This window comes from Rhincodon typus, chromosome 5 (assembly GCF_021869965.1).
Source record: "Rhincodon typus isolate 14 chromosome 5, sRhiTyp1.1, whole genome shotgun sequence".
Classification (NCBI taxonomy): domain Eukaryota; kingdom Metazoa; phylum Chordata; class Chondrichthyes; order Orectolobiformes; family Rhincodontidae; genus Rhincodon; species Rhincodon typus.
The window spans coordinates 113,191,638-113,208,671 of record NC_063336.1 but is presented as its reverse complement, the minus strand read 5'-3'; positions in this window follow the sequence as shown (position 1 = coordinate 113,208,671).

Sequence of the window (17,034 nt, the reverse complement as noted above, 5' to 3'; positions counted from 1 at the left end):
CAACTCCTTTGTCTGTCCAACTGTCTTTCTCTCTCTTTGGGCTCTATCCTATTATTTACTCCCTAACCCACCCACCTCCCTATTTACTGATTATAAACTGACGTTTTTCCAACCACCATCAGTTCAAAGGAAGGGTCACCGGAACCGAAACGTTAACTCTGTTTTCTCCTTCACAGATGCTGCCAGACCTGCTGAGCTTTTCCAGCAACTTTGTTTTTGTTCCTGATTTACAGCATCCGCCATGCCTTTTAGTTTTTTTTTAGTAGAAGATAAGCCGTTGTGCTGAGCCAAAAAACTGGTGGTTTTGAATGGAACTGTCAAGAGGTCACCAAGAGAGCAAGACAATAGGTAACTACTGATGTAGGGAATTGATTTGGAGGTCTGAGATGGAAACAATGCTGAGGTCTCTTGTGGCACACTGACACTGAACCTACCCCTGAGCCAGGAGGCCTGGGTTCAAGTCCCACCTGCTCCAGAGGTGTGAAACAACATTACTGGACAGGTTGCTTAAATCAGCAGGCTATACACAATTTGCAAAAACAAAGCATTCAGAGCTGGTAAGAAGCAAACGGACTCAAACTGAACAGTATTGACAAGAAATGCAGGCTGATTGGTGACAATAAATGTGGAAAGCAAATTAGATTAACCAAATGAAATAAGAAGTGGCAACATAACTGATTCTGTGCAAAGATTGAATCATAGAATGGAATCCTTACAGTGTGGAAACAAGCCATTTGACCAATCAATTACACATCAAACCACCCAGACCCACCGTATCCCCGTAACCCCACATTTCCTACACCTAATCCACCTGACCTGCACATCCCTGGACACAATGGGCAATTTAACATGGCCAATCCACCTAACCTGCACATCTTTGGACTATGGGAGGAAACCGGAGCACCTGGAGGAAATACACACAGACCGTCACCCAAGGCTGGAATCAAACCTGGGTCCCTGATGCTGTGAGGCAGCAGTGCTAACCACAGGGCCACCATGCTGCCATGCAGTTGAAAGATTTGGTGTATAGATTAACAGCTCACTGAAAGCAACATAATGTATGCAGTGGTGTTAAGGAAAGCCAACTTAAACTTGAAATATATTGCTAAAGGGATACAAGTCTCAAAGGATGACAATTAGCTTGAGCAAGGCAATCATACATATGCTCGTGGATTATCTTGCATAATTGAGGTCACTGTTTGTATCAAGCTATTCATAAAGTCTCAGTATGCAAACATCAAGTGTCACTACGTGCTGAGTTATAAATGCCCAAAATATTGTGACAGATGGGCCTTACCACTTTGTTACAGAACATTGAGTCAGGCAGTGCTGTTCCAGATGTACCTCATGAAGAAGATTGAGCACAAAATCATCTCAGACAATAAAGTAACTCCTTGAGGACTTGTGGGTCAAGGAGAGAATGGATTCTGTCAGATGGTTCCCTGAGAAAATTATAAAAATCATCAGGCAGATTGCTTCTCTGCCAAAACTTTCAAACAGTGAGCATGGTGGCTCAGCGGTTAGCACTGTTGCCTCACAGAGCCAGGGACCTGGGTTTGATTCCACCCTTGGGCGACTGTCTGTGTGATGTTTGCATAGTCTCCCTGTGTCTGTGTGGGTTTCCCCTGGGTGCTCCGGTTTCCTCCCACAGTCCAAAGATGTATGGATCAGGTAGATTGGCCGTGCTAAATTGCCCTTAGTGTCCAGGGGTGTGCAAGTTTGGTGGATTAGCTATGGGAAATGCAGGGTTACAGGGTAAGGGTAGGGGATGAGGCTGGGTGGGGTGTTCTTCGGAGGGGCAGTGTGGACTTGTTCAGCCGTTTGGCCTATTTCCACACAACATTATTGGCTGCTGGAGAGCCATCAATCAGATGAAAAATGCTCCTTGATCTGCTAAAAGCTTGCCAGTCTTCCAGTGCAAAAAGTTGTCAATGATTAGGTTTTGTACATTTGGCACATTCCAACATCCAGGTCAACGTGGCAGAGATGCATAAAACCTGGGTCAGTTGCCACAAAACCTCAGTGGGGAAAGGCCACAGTTAGAAAGCCCACCTGACAAAGCACACTGAGGGGCTAGAAACCAAATGCAACCCCTTGAGCTGGATTCACTACAGAATGTTTGACTTGAAGTGCAAGTGTATATTGTTAATGTAGCCTGCATGACTGAAAGCAGCTGATCTGTATTTCAATTTACATCACCTCAAATTTCAAATGTTATGTGGTGAAGTTCTACTCATTTTAAAAAAGTTATACTTTCAGAAAAGTAACTTTGTACAATTTTAGTTACTGTACAGTAATGATATCCAGACGCTGGAGACTCTAAGGAGAAAGGCAATCAAACTACATCTAACATTAGGTATGAAGAAAGGGATGTTCAGTTGTTAATAATTGATCATTGCAATGTACAGAATAAATGAGTGAAATAATACTGAGAGATTTTGGTGGGGGGAAGCCCAGTGGAGCAGAGGCACAGTATTTAGCACTGCTGCCTCACAGTGCCAGGAACCTGGGTTTGATTCCAGCTTCAGGTGACTGTGTGGAGTTTGCATATTCTCCCCGTATCTTCATGGGTTTCCTCCGGGTGCTCAAGTTTCCTCCCACATTCCAAAGATGTGCAGGTTGGGTGGATTGGCTCTGCTAAATTGCCCATAGCATCCAAGAATGTGCAGGTTGGATGGATTAGCCATGGAAATGCAGAATTGCATAGATGGGGTAGGCAGATAGGTCTGAGTTGGATGCTCTTTGGAGGGTTAATGTGGACCACTAGTTGGTTGTGATCTGGGCCAGCATTTATTGCCCATCCCTAGTTGCCCTTGAAAAGACGGTTGTGAATTGCCATTTACAGAAGATAGACCCACAGTGCTGTTAGGGAGGAAGCTCTGTGATGTTCATCGAGTGACACTGAGGAAACAGTGATTTATTTCTAAGTTTGGATACATTATTCCTTTATTCATTCATGGGATGAGGGTGTTGCTGATTAAGCAACATTTATTGCCCATCCCTAATTTCCCAGAGGGCAGTTAAGAGTCAACCACATTGCTGTGGGTCTGGAGTCACATGTCGTCCAAACCAGGTAAGGATGTCAGTTTCTTTCCCTAAAGGGCATTTGTGAACAAGATGGGTTTTTCTGACAATCAGCAATGATAGTGAATGGCTTGGAGGGGAATTTCCAGGTGATGGTGTTCCCATATATCTGCAGCACTTATCCTTCTAGTTGGAAATGGTTATGGCTTGGGAAAGTAGTCCTGAAGGAGCCTTGATGAATTTCTACAGAGAATTTTGTGTATGTTACACAGTGCTGCTATTGAGCATTGGAGGTGAAGGGAGTGAATGTTTGTGGATGTAATCCAGTCAGGTGGGCTGCTTTGTCCTAGATAATGTCAAGACTCTTAAGTGTTATTGGAGCTGCACCCATACAGGCAGGTGGGGAGTACCCCAACACACTCCTGTCTTGTACTTTGTCAATGATGAATATGGTTTGGGAAGTCAGCAGGTGAGTTACTGACTGCAAGGTTCCTAGCCTCTGACCTGCTCTTGTAGTCACTTTATTTATATGGTGAGTCCAATGGTCAAAGGTAACTCCCAGGATATTTGTAGTGGGAGATTGAGTGATGTGGATGCCATTGAATTTCAAGGGGCAATGGTTAGTTTCTCTCTAACTGGTGATGTTCATTCTCTGGCACCTGCATGGCATAAGTTTGACTTGCCACTTATCAGCCCAAGCATGCATATTGTCCTTGTCCTGCTGCATATGGACACAAGCTGCGTCTGAGAAATTGTGAAAGGTGCTGAACATTGTGCAATCATTGGCGAACATCCTCACTTTTGACCTTATGATGGAGGTAAAGACATTTATGAAGTAACTGAAGATGGTTGGGCAAGGGCACTATTCTGAGAAACTCCTCCAGACCAGTCCTGGAGCCTAGGTGACTGATGCCCATCTTCCTTTGTACCAGTTGTGACACCAACCAGCAGCAAGTTTTCCCCTTATTGACTCCAGTTTTGCTAGGGCTTTTTGATGCCATATTTGATCAGTTGTGGTCTTGATGTCAAGGGTTGTCACTCTCACCTCTCCACGATGTGCTGCATTTAGTCACAGACTGCTTCTGTATTTGAGGAGTCATATATGATGTTGAGCTTTGCACATGTTGTGATAGAGGAAAGGTTGTTGATAAACCATCTGAAAGTAGTTAAGCCTAGAACACTATATTGAGGAACTTCTACAATAATGACCTGTGATTGAGACAATTGAGATGTAACAACTAGAACCATCTCTGTTTTTGTTAGGTATGATTCCATTTAGCAAAGAGTTATCTCATGATACCCATTTACTCCAATTATTATAGAGTTTCTTTCTGCCATGTTCAGCCAAATGCTGCCTCACATCCCCTTGATAGTAGGAACTGTAGGAATACAATACTGTAGAAATAGGAATAGTAGCATTTTCTGAAGAAGGGTCTAGGCCGGAAACGTCAGCTTTCCTCCTCCTCTGATGCTGCTTGGCTTGCTGTGTTCATCCAGCTCTACACCTTGTTATCTCGCATCCCCTTGAGCTCAGTTATTTCGTACATGTTTGAAGGAAAGCCATAATGAGTTCAGGAAATGAATGCGTCTCTTGAAATCCAAACTGAGTGTCATTCAGTAAGTACCATTTGACAGCACTATCGCCAACATCTTCCATTACTTTGCAAATGATTGAGAGTAGTCTGATGAGGCAGTAATTGGCCAGTTGGATTTGCCCTTTTCTTTGTGACAGGACATACCTAGGCAATTTTCCATGCCACAGGTTGGGTACCAATGTTGCCATTGGTCAAGAAGAACTTGGTTAGGAATGCAGCTAGTACTGTAACACAAATATTCAGTTATATTGCTGGAGTGTTGTCAGTTCACAGAGGCCTTGCAGTATCCGATGCCTCCATATCTTGATATCACTTGGGTGAACTAAATTGGTTAAAGACTGCAAGTTATAAAACTTGGGATTTCAAGTGGAGTTAGAGATGAATGGTCCACTCGGCCCTTCTGGCTGAAGATGCTTGTAAATGCTTCAGCCTTTTTTTTTGCATTGATGCTGTTTCCCCCACCATTGAGAACTTGTGGCATTTTCTCCTAAGGTGAGCTGTTCAACCACCACTATTCAACAGTGGGTAAGGCAAGATTGCAGAACTTAGATTTATTCATTAGTTGTGGGATATAAATTGTCTTGAGTTGCACTTTCAGCAAGTTGAAATCTCATTTTTTTTAGGTATGCCTGGTGCTGCTCCTGGCAAGCCCTCCTACACTCTTCAGTGAACTAGAGTTGATCTCTCTGCTTGGTGGTGGAGGTAGCAAGGGGAATAAGCCTGGACATTAGGTTTCAGATTGTGGTTGAAAATAATTCTGTTCTGTTGATGGCCTACAGTATCTAAGGGATGCCCAGTCTAGCATCTCTAGATCTATTCAAAATCTCTCCCATTTAACAGGTGGTATTGCTACACAATACAATGGAGGGTGACCTCAATGAGTGTGGGAGGTGGTCTTGACTCAACAAGGACTGTCTAGCGGTCACTCCTGGAAATACTGTCATACACTACATGTCATGGTAAGTAAAGATATGGTCAAGTATGTTTTTCCCTCTTGTTGACTCTTTCATCACCTGCTGAACACCATGTCTAACAGCTATCCTTTAACAATTAGTAAATTCATTCAGTTTGGTGCTACTGAATCACACTTGGTGATGGACATTTGAAGTCCTCCACCAGAGTCCATTCTGTGCTTTTGCCACCTTCAGACTGTCCTCCAAATGATGTTTGACATGGAGAAGAATGATTCATTCGCTGATGGGATCGATAGGCAATGATAAGCTGGGGGTTTCCTTACCCACATTTGACCTGATGCCATGAGACATCCATGGAGCTCAGAGTTGATGTTGAAGCTCTCCTCATCCTGACTGTATATCATAGCACTCCCACCTCTGGTGGGTCTGTTCTGTCAATGGAACAGCAGACACCCAGGTATAGCAATACAGTTGTCTGGAACATTGTCACTGACGTATGATTTTGTGAGAATCACTATATAAGGCTATTATTTGAATAATCTATGAGACAGTTCTCCCAATAACACCCCAGATGTTATTAAATATAGAAAGCCTTGAGCTCGGGTTTGAAATTAAACCTAGTTGACAGAAAAAGCTAAGAAGTATGTCAGCTCCACCAGCTACAAAGACTTTCACTTTTGTCAAAGTTGTGGATTTCATTCTCCAGGGAGGTAAATTTCATTCAATATGGAGAACAGAAATTCAAGGCAGAACTGAATGGTTGTTTGAGAAAAAAAAAGCGTAAAATGTTGAAATCACTCACTAGTTAGGCACCATCTGTGCAGAGATATAGACAATGGCTGATTTGGGGACATTAGCTTTTGAAATCTGTGAGAGGCCTGCAGATGCCTTTTCTTTCCTTCATTGCCCTCTGTTACTGTAAAATATATTCTTGTTCATAGGATATTTATAAACAAGCTAGTTTCCTCTTACAATTAGTAAAATACTCTGACATATTTATGATTGTACAAGTAAAATTATTACTAGAGCCTAGTGCTTCAATTGAACACTGTGTTGATGCTCCAACCAAGTGCGTATACAACTTTAATACAGTGTAATTTTCTTTTATCTTCCTTTGTAATCTTTATATTTGATTACTGGTGCTGTACTTCCCTTGGTGATTGTTGTGAGTGAGCTAGGGCCAGGGCAATTATAGTTCCTGCACATCATGCAATGATAACATCCCAGCATTTTATTTTCCCAAGTAGGTTCTTTGCTTGCAAGCGAGCCTGATTGATTGACTTCAATCTTTGTCTGGCAAGGAATGCTGTGGATGTAGCCATGGATAACCAGGAGCAGGTAGGAAACCTGCCCCTGAACTTGTGATTGTGTAGCAGAGGTGGGGCAAATGAGTAGGAAGGTAAGATTGGTGGCTTGGTGAGTTGGGAGGAAGTACTTTTGCTCCTCCTGTTCCATACATTCAGTTATACAGGCACTTACCATTTCTACAAAGTAATCTTTACCTCCCTTCAACTGCAGTTTTCTGAAGCTGCTTAGCCAGGAAGGGAGAATAAATCTGAGATAAGCAGTCTCATTGTAATATTTAAATAACAAACCCACCTCCATTGAGCAAATTGGTCAGCTGCGCTTGACTCATCTCTATTAATAGCGGAAATGAGCAAGTTTGGGTTGAGCTAGGAGGTTTCTTAAATTTTCATATCTGACTCAATCCAAACCCACCCATTGCTGGGGTTAAAATTTCCCTTGATATGATTGCAGCATCAATTGTTTACAATGCTCATTATTTATTAATGTCAAATGACCAGGTTCTGAAACAAAGTTGATAAAGCTCTAGGTCACTTGCTGTTTACAAACACACTGTTCTCTTACAATGTTTAAGTAAAACATTTTCAAAGAAAATATTAACAGATTATCTACTGGACAAACATTGAGACAACATCCGATGTTCATGAGCTGAAACAATCTACTTTTCAAATAATTGACGCAAATCTCCTCACTTAATGTAAAATAATACCACATACCTGTCAAAATATAATGGAGCCGACTTTCAACTCCCACACTATTTGTTGGGGAAATCGGTTGAACAACGAAAGTACCTATGGAGGATTGGTATTGGAGACCCTGAACTGTTATTGTTTCTTGAACGTAGTTGACCAGCTGGGCTACTAAATGGCCACCTTGCTGCAAGTTGGATAGAAGGACAGGAATACTATGCTTAGCCTGCAGGCAAGTTAGACTGTAGGAAGTGTCTGTCTTGAAGCTTAGATAGGGAATATTTACAGACAGGCATTGACCCCTAAACAGCTGAGGAGTCAGGAAAAGCCCTGTTCTGGGTTTTTAGATTAAGCTTGGCACAAATGCGTGAATCTTCGATTCACACAGCATAGAAACAGTACCTTCAGCCCATTATCTCTATGCCAACCAACAAACACCAAACTACACTAACCCCATTTACCTGCACTTGGTCCCTGGCCTTCTATGCCCTGGCATTTAAGTACTCATCTTCTTAAATGCTTCTTAAATGTTACAAGAGCACTTACCTCCACCAGCCTCTCAGGCAGCATTTTCCATATATCTACCACGCTCTGGGTGAAAAATCTTTTCCTCAATTCTCCTCTAACCTACTTGATCCTTACTTTAAACTTTTGCCCTCTGGTCTTAGACACGTTTGCAGTGGGGAAGACATTTCCATGAACTACTCTGTCTATGCCTCTGATCATTTTGTACACCTCAGTCAGATCCCCCATCACCGCCTCCTCTGCAGACTTGCTAATTTACAGTTTTGCACAGAAATTGCAGCTGATGAGTCTTGAGTATCCATGAACAAAGCAACATGCTGTCCATTTCCCATTGGCAACTGCCGCCCATCATTTTTCAAGATGACAAACTGATGGCCAGATAATCACCCACAATCAACAAATTGAACGTATCACTTCTACGTTAAACAGCAATCCTAAACACTGAAGTACCACTTCTTTTTTATTCCTTCACACATGTGAACATTACTGGGAAGGCTAGCATTTATTGCATTTCTCTAATTGGTCCTGACAAGGTAATGCTGAGCCATCCTTTTGAACTGCTGTGGTGCATGTAACGTGGGTACACCCACAGCGCTGTTGGGAAGGGAGTTCAAGGTTTTTGACCTAACTACATGTGAAGGAACATTGATCTAGCGCTGTGGACCACAGCGGTACTGAAGGCAGCTCATCACTACCTTCTCCAGGGTAATAAGGGATGAGTAATAAATGTGGCAGAGCCAGCAATGTCCTCATCCTATGAATAAACAAATCCAGTTCTAAGAAAGAGTGGGGTGTGTGACTTGAAGGGGATCTTGATGGTTGTGATGCTCCTGTGCATTTGCTGAACTTCTCTTATGTGAAGGTTTGTCACAGGTTTGGAAGCAGCTGTCAACGGACCCTCAGTGATTTACTGCTCAAATGGTACACACTGCTGCACCAGCACGGGAAGGGAATGAATATTTAATGTGCTTGATAGAATGCTGATTATAAAATTGCATCCTGCAAGTAGGTGCTCTCCTCCCAGGTAGACATTGATGGATGAACCTTCCTTCCTGGAATACTGCTTGGCAATGTGACTCCATGACTGACATGCTGCAAATTTCTTTAGAAGCCCCTGTTGTTATGTGTTGTGAGTTAGGTCCAATGATATTGGACAGCTGAGAAGAAAGTTCCAGTTTGAGAGTCTGCAGATAGTTTAAGGAGTGTACAAGCAGCAGGGGGAAGGTTAGCAATGTGGTTTGAAGCAACAGCATCAAGTCATGCTGATTAAATTAGCTTCCCTTGGAGAATACCTGATATTCCTCTCTCCTCTGCACATCTATTATGGAATAGAATTTCAATTGTAAGGCCCATTCCCTGGCTCTCAGTTACTAACTCAGTATCCCTCTAGAATTACAACACTTCCAACAGTAATGCAAATAGATTGCAACAATCAGACCTGGGTGTCCCTGTATATCAGTCACGAAGAATAAGCATGCAGGTGCAGCAGGCAGTGGAGAAGGCAAATGGTGTGTTGGCCTTCATAGTGAGAAGATTTGAATACAAGAGCAGGGATGTTTGCTGCAGTGGTACAGGGCTTTGGTAAGACCGCACCTGCATATTGTTGCAGTCTTGGTTTCTTTATCTGAGGAAGGATGCTCTGACTGTGTAGAGAGTACAACAAAGGCTTACCAGACTGATTCCTGGAATAGAAAGACTGACACATGAATAGAGATTGGATCATTTAGGCCTAAATTCAAAGGGGATTTGATGTGAAATCTTACAAATTCATACAAAATCAACCTATAAAATTCTAACAGGGGGCTACACAGAGTAAATGCTTTTGATGACTGGGAGTTCAGCACCAGAGGTTACAGTCTAAGGATATGGGATAGGCTATTTCGGTTTGAGACAAGAGGAAGTTTCTTCATCCAGAGAATGGTGAGTCTGTGGAATGCTCTGCCACAGAAATCACTTGAAGCCAAAACATTGACAACTTTTCAAGAAAGAGTTAGTTTTAGTTCTTGGGGCTAAAAGCACCAAAGGATACAGGGAGAAAGCAGAAACAGAGTACTGAGTCATATAATCAGCTACGATCATATTGAATGATGGAGCAGGCTTGAAGGATCCTACTCCTGTTTGGTAGGTTTATACGGTTCCATAAGAATTGCAGTATTGTTAGAATCCCAGAACAGGTAGGCAGGTTAGTGAAGAAGGTGTTTATCATGTTTGCCTTTACTGATCAAAACATTTGACTGAACAAGTTGGGATGTCATGTTTAGGCTGTATAGGATACTGGTGAAACCATTTTTAGAATACTGCATACAATTCTGGTCAGTCTTTGATCGGAAGGATGTTGTTAAACTTCAGAAAGTGAAGAAATGATTTACAAGGATGTTGCCCGGGTTGGAGGGTTTGAGCGATAGGGAGAGGCTGCATAGGTCGGGGCTTTTTCCCTGGATTGTCGGAGACTGAAGAGTGACCTTATAGAGGTTTATAAAATCATGAGGGCCATGGATGGGGTGAATAGCCAAGGTCTATTTCCCAGGGTAGGGGAGACCAAAACTAACGGGGATAGGTTTAAGGTGACAAGGGAAAGATATAAAAGGGACGTAAGGGGTAACTTTTTCACACAGAGGTTGGTGCATGCATGGAATGAGCTGCCAGAGGAGGTGGTTATGTTGCAGCTGTACAAGGTACAAGGTGCTGGTGAGGCCACACCTGGAGTACTGTGTGCAGTTTTGGTCTCCTTACTTGAGAAAGGATGTACTGGCACTGGAGGGGGTGCAAAGGAGGTTCACTAGGTTGATTCCGGAGTTGAGGGGGTTGGCTTATGAGGAGAGACTGAGTAGATTGGGATTATATTCATTGGAACTCAGAAGATTGAGGGGGGATCTTATAAAAACATATAAAATTATGAAAGGAATAGATAAGATAGAAGTAGAGAGGATGTTTCCACTAGTAGGTGAAGCTAGGACAAGAGGGCATAGCCTCAAGATTAGAGGGAGCAGATTTAGGACTGAACTGAGAAGGAATTTCTTCACCCAGAGGGTTGTTAATCTATGGAATTCCTTGCCCAGTGAAGTAGTTGATGCTACTTCAGTAAACGCTTTTAAAAAAAAGGTAGATTTTTTTTGAACAATAAAGGAATTAAGGGATACGGTGAGAACGCGGGTAAGTGGATCTGAGTCCACGAAAGGATCAGCCATGATCTTATTGAATGGCGGAGCAGGCTCAAAGGGCCAGACGGCCTACTCCTGCTCCTAGTTCTTGTGTTCTTGTGTTCTTGTGGTGGAGGCTGGTACAATTACAACATTTATAAGGCATCTGGATGGGTACATGAAAAGGAAAGGTTTAGAGGGATATGGGCTAAATGCTAACAAATATGGGCTAAATGCTACCAAATTTGATGTTAGTAGGATAATAGGTCAGCACAACATCATGGGCCGAAGGGCCTGTACTGTGCTGTACTGTTCTCTGTTCTATGTAAATAGGACTAGGTCACATTGGAACGTCTGGTCAGCAGGAATGAGTTAGACCAAAGGATCTATTTCCGTGCTGTATGACTCTATGACTCTGCAACAGAATACAGTAAAGAGTTAAAACTCACTTATGTAATTAATGTGATTATTTCTGCAGCTGCCATCATTTCGCTGTAGGCAGAGAAGGTGAGAAAAATGAAGTAAACCTTTAAGTTATGGGTAATGATTAAAGAAAGTTTAAGTTGGAAACAACCTAGACTGGGTTTGCTGCATGTAAAAAAAAAGGAAAATCATAATTCTCCAAGTCCTTGAACAACATGGGCCATGGAGTTGGGGTGGGTCATTGGGAAAATACAGTGAGATCCTAAAAATTAGATCCTCAACATGAGAGGAATAAAATGCAATTTTGCTCTCAAGGCTTGAACAGAGAGTCAAAAATCTCACCAGTTAGCAAAATTAGGCCCATTAATGCGCATTAAAGTCTTATTGTTCTCTATTCTGTCCTAATTTATATGCAGTTTGCTATTCTCCTACATGGAGGAGAAAGATAACAAGAATTCCCCAAACAGATGTTAGAACAGGTAGCTGGAAGCTCCAGCTCATCACTTGCTTGTCCAGGCCTCCACCTTGGCCAGCAGTCCCTAAGATCTGAGGGCATGCTCAGTGGATAGTGCAGCCTGCATTTCCCCATCCATGGAGGATGGCATTGGACAGCTTTACCATATCATGATTGTGCATTTCTGACTCAGTTAGTTAAATGTTCTTCATTTCAATGCTATACCTCTGGTGACACCTTACATTGTAATGCTGCTGCCAGGTGCTTTCAAAAAGGAAAAGGCACCCATATTGTGCGTCTCTTGCTTGTTTCCATAGCGCACACATGTTTTACACCCACCTGGATGCTCACAGCATCCTTATCTTGCCCTGCCTTGATTATTTTTTTTAATTTTGCCACCTCATTCAGAACTTAAATGCTCACAGATTGTTTACTTTGCCTTGCCTTGCCTTGTAGTGCAGACCCAACAGCGGGAAGCTTGTCATGTTTGCCAAAAATGATGATATTGTTGTGGACATGTTGCTTTTCGACACTACACTACGATAATGTTCTACACACAGCATGTGTCAGCTTACGGTGCAAACACACAGAATGTTCTTTAACCAAATGACCATATCTGAAAGTCTGAAGGGAGCAGTGCTCAGTCAAATCATAGGCACAAGGGCATGGAGTTAATTTTCTGGTATAAAGTCACACATGATTCTTGTAAATGATGTTGATAAGTTTCATAGAACATTGAACTGTATCAGTTGGGAGATTTGAAATATTAAATCACTATGGAGGCAGAAATACTCAAATGTGCATCCCTTGCAGTTGCATAAATTTTCATTGATGTCACTTTAACTTGGTAAAGATCTATGAAATTGGTAAGATAAAAGGGACATAAAAGGGATAATTTAGAATTAGAATTAGCTTTATTGTCACATGTCAAATGAGTACAGTGAAAAGTTTACAAGTTGTCACTAATAGCTCCATCTTAGGTACAAAGATACCTACGTACAGATTCTTAAGTAGGAATTCTTAGGGGAAAAAATAAGGAAAATAAAGAAATAAAAAGACCAGCATTACAGATCATAGGAATAAATTAGAAAGAATAAATAAATAAAAAGTTCAGAATAGCAGTCCCCCTAATCCAGTCCATGCTGGCATGGAGCCCCTAGTTCGCACTAGGCTTTGACTCCAGACAGTACCAGGCTTCACCTCGTAGTTCTCGAGTTCAGGAGACTGGTCTGGACTTTTGCAAACTAATTGGCATATCAAAGGATGAATCACGATTCAGTAGAAAATGACAAACTAAGATAATTATTATATTTAAAGAAAATAATGAGGAATTGGGCAGGCACTACCTAGCCAATCCAATACTGACCATGAACTGTTCATGCACTATTCATGCACATATAAGCCAATTATATTTCAGGCTGTCTCTGATCATGCAGAGAGGGTAATGGCTTGCAAGTGTTAATAAGTGGTGATTCTCACCAATTTGATGCACCAGAAGGAAGGCTGAAACCAGAAGGGCTATTTCAGCCAACAGAACAGGAGATCTGTGCCTAGTATATCAGTGTCATGAACTTGTAATCTGAATTGATTGGCTGAAAACCACTGATTTCATTAAAGTATTATTTCTTTTCCACTTTTTATGACAACTTTCATATACTCAGTACAACTTTTGAAAACATAACTGCACCTGGAATAGGTCTTCTAAACAACCAGGACTCGTAACTCTTTGCATTGGCTCTGCCAGATTGAGTCTTTAATTGTAATTGAGTTTGATTTTTTTAAACAAAAGTTAAAGAAAATGTCAAAATCTTTAAACACCTCCCTGCAGAAAGAAATGAGAAGACATATTTAGGAAGCATTTGAATTTTTTCCTATTACAATTTACTTTTGCCAATGTTACTCCTCTGCTTATTCCAATTGACTTTAACAGTTATAATATGTTTGCATTAAATATATAAAAAGTTCCATTATAATCATATTATATATCAGTCCATTTGATCATTATATTTGCATTTCCTCCAAATTTGCTCTTAATAAAACATCTGCTAGGATTTTAACTTTTTCTGTAATGTGAATGTTAATTTCAAACTGAATGGTTGGTAGCGTTATGCTCCAATGAAACAGGTCTAAATTCTTGGCATTGTCAGGACTCCATTTCTGTACTTAATGACTACAGGAAAAATTGGAAGATATTGAACTCAATGGACACTTTCTGAATTAAACAGATATTGTGTCAGGGGAGAACAGAACTCATGTTTCTTGGAAAATGAGGTCAACAGTTTTACATGGGTTGTGACACTCCTGCTAAATACAGAAATTAAACAGACTTTGGGAAAACTGCCAAACAAAGTTCTTAGGAAGAGAAGAGGTGGGATTTATTGTCCTTAATTTCTGGAAAACCTAGTTTTGGAAGATACAATGAGGCTGTGTCCTAAGGACTGCCTTTCTGGTCTTGGTTTCAGTTTCAGAAACCTGGGAAGGCAGAAATAAGAAAACTTCCAAAACTGGCAGTAAAGCTGCAAGTTGCTCTTTTCCTGTTTTGGTTAAAGTAATTGGGAACTGACAGTTTCCACACCATAGTATTTTACTATCTTGCAAAGGTAGAGGATCTGAACTGTGACAAACTTTCCAAAGATTTGGAAACGATTTGATTTTCATCAAAACTGAAGCTTGCTTGGAAGATCTTCTATGAGTTTACAAATCAATTTCATCAATTAGACAACTATTAGACTGTGAGAATTCATCAAATTCTATCTTTTGCTTTTCATAATATTGGCCAATAAGGATATTTTCTTTTGTCCTTCTCAAAATATCAGAGTCTTTATTGTTTTTTGTGCTGTGTGAGTGTGTTCGTGTTAGAAGGAAAGGGGCATATAGTTCTAAATCTGAATTATCGCTTGGATGTTAACCAATTTGGACAATTGTTTTTAGGAATGGGTTTTATTTTACAGGAAAACAAACCAAAAAATTATGGATCCTTGAGGTCTAAAACAAACAAAAACAGAAATTACTAGGGAAACTGAGCAGATCTGGCAGAATCTGGAAAGAAAATACAGTTAACGTTTCAAGCCCAGAACCGACAGCAGCTAGAAAAAGATGGCATTTATGTTGCTAACCAGGTGGTGGTTTGGTTGGGAGGGTGGAGTAAAGAAATAAGCAGATAGGTGGAGAGGGAGACCAGAAGAGAAACAGTTAGAAAACAGAGTAGCATACAAAAGGGTTGTTGATAGTAAGGCAAGGAAGAAGAGTTATAGAATCATGTAGCACAGAAACAAACCGTTCAATCCAACTCGTCCATGCTGACCCAGTTTCCCAAACTAAACTAGTCCCATTTGCCTGTGTTTAGCTCATATCCTTCTAAACTTTTTCTATTCACGTACTTGTCCAAATGTCTTTTTACTGTACCTGCATCTACCACTTCCTCTGGCATTTCTTTCCATGTGCGAGCCACCCTCTGCATTGAAAAAGTTTCTCATCAGATCCCTTTTAAATTTTTCCTCTCACCTTAAAACTGTGCCCTCTAGTTTTAAATTCCCATATCCTAGGGAAAAGACCTTTGATATTCATCTTATCTATGCCCTTCATGATTTTATAAACCTCCATAAAGTCACTTCTCAACCTCCAATGCAAGAGAATCTAAATAGATGATAATAGAGACTATGAGTAGCTGAAAATGAGTTGACTGTGCTGAAAGAACCCATTATAGGATTCTGTGCTGTTGGTGGGGGAGGTAATAAACTATTATTCTAAACTTTTAATTGCTTTATTCACAAACTATTCATTATATCTTTGAATATTTATGGCATATACTTTAAATCCTGCTCTGATTGTGATTCCTCGAGTCTTCAATAATTTGTAAGTAATTGAATTAAATCCTGCGCAATAATTTTTACCATAATTTTTCCCAACTCTTTGATGTAGAGGTAGGAGTCAACACTTTAACAACCATTCATAATCCCTGTGGATTTAATGTAAAGGATCCAGGCATGATAATTTGAAATGTAGCAAAAGTTATTGGTGAAGCTGAGATTCCAGACTCATTGAGATTAAAACCAGTAAGCTAATGAGAAGGAAGAGAATCTGTGCTCATGTTAAACCAGAATAGGCAAGACAAAAAAAGATAATTGACAACACTAGCAATGTCACTATCAGGTGAGATAATATCAACAATTGGACTGGACATTGCAAACTCTAAGGGCCCTGACAATATTTTAGCAATAGTACTGAAGACTTGTGCAACAAAATATGCTGCTCCCCTCTAGCCAATCTCTTCCAGTACAGTTACAACACTGGCTTCTATCCGAAAATTGGCCAGGTATGTCTTGTACATAAAGCAAGGACAAATCCAACCTGGCCAATTACTGTCTCAACAGTCTACTCATGATCGTCAGTAAAGTGATGGAAGGTGTCATCAATAGTGCTGGGTCATCAAACGGTAAGGAGTAGGGTCATGAGAGGAGAGGGAAAGGATGACACGTGTGGGAAGAGGAAGGAGGATGGAAGGGGGATAAGAAGGGGGAGGGGATGTAGGATAGGTGTGCGAGGGGACATGCATAGATGGGCCAGAGCAGGGAAGGGATGAGGGGAGGATGAGTGGAGGTGAATGGGAGGGCAAGTGGGGGCAGCTCGATGGGAGTCGGGTGGTGGAGGGGAGAGGGAAGGGACAGAGAAATGAGAGGAGTTGAGGGAGAGCAGGTGGTGTAGGAGGGGGACATCAGGGATAGATTGTTGGGGGGGAGTTTGTTGAAGGAGATTTGGGAGGGGTTGAGGGTAATTGGGGAAGGGTGGGGAATGGGTAAAGGTGGGGGCTAGTGTGGAGTGAGGTGGGAGAGTAAAATGAGTGAGGGGAAGGGGGAGATTGGAAGGCTGAGGGAGAGATGGGGAGAGGTGATGGAGAGGAAGAGGGGCGATGGGGAGGAGGAGGAGCGATGGGAGGTGGGGGAGGGGTGATGGGGGATGGGGTAG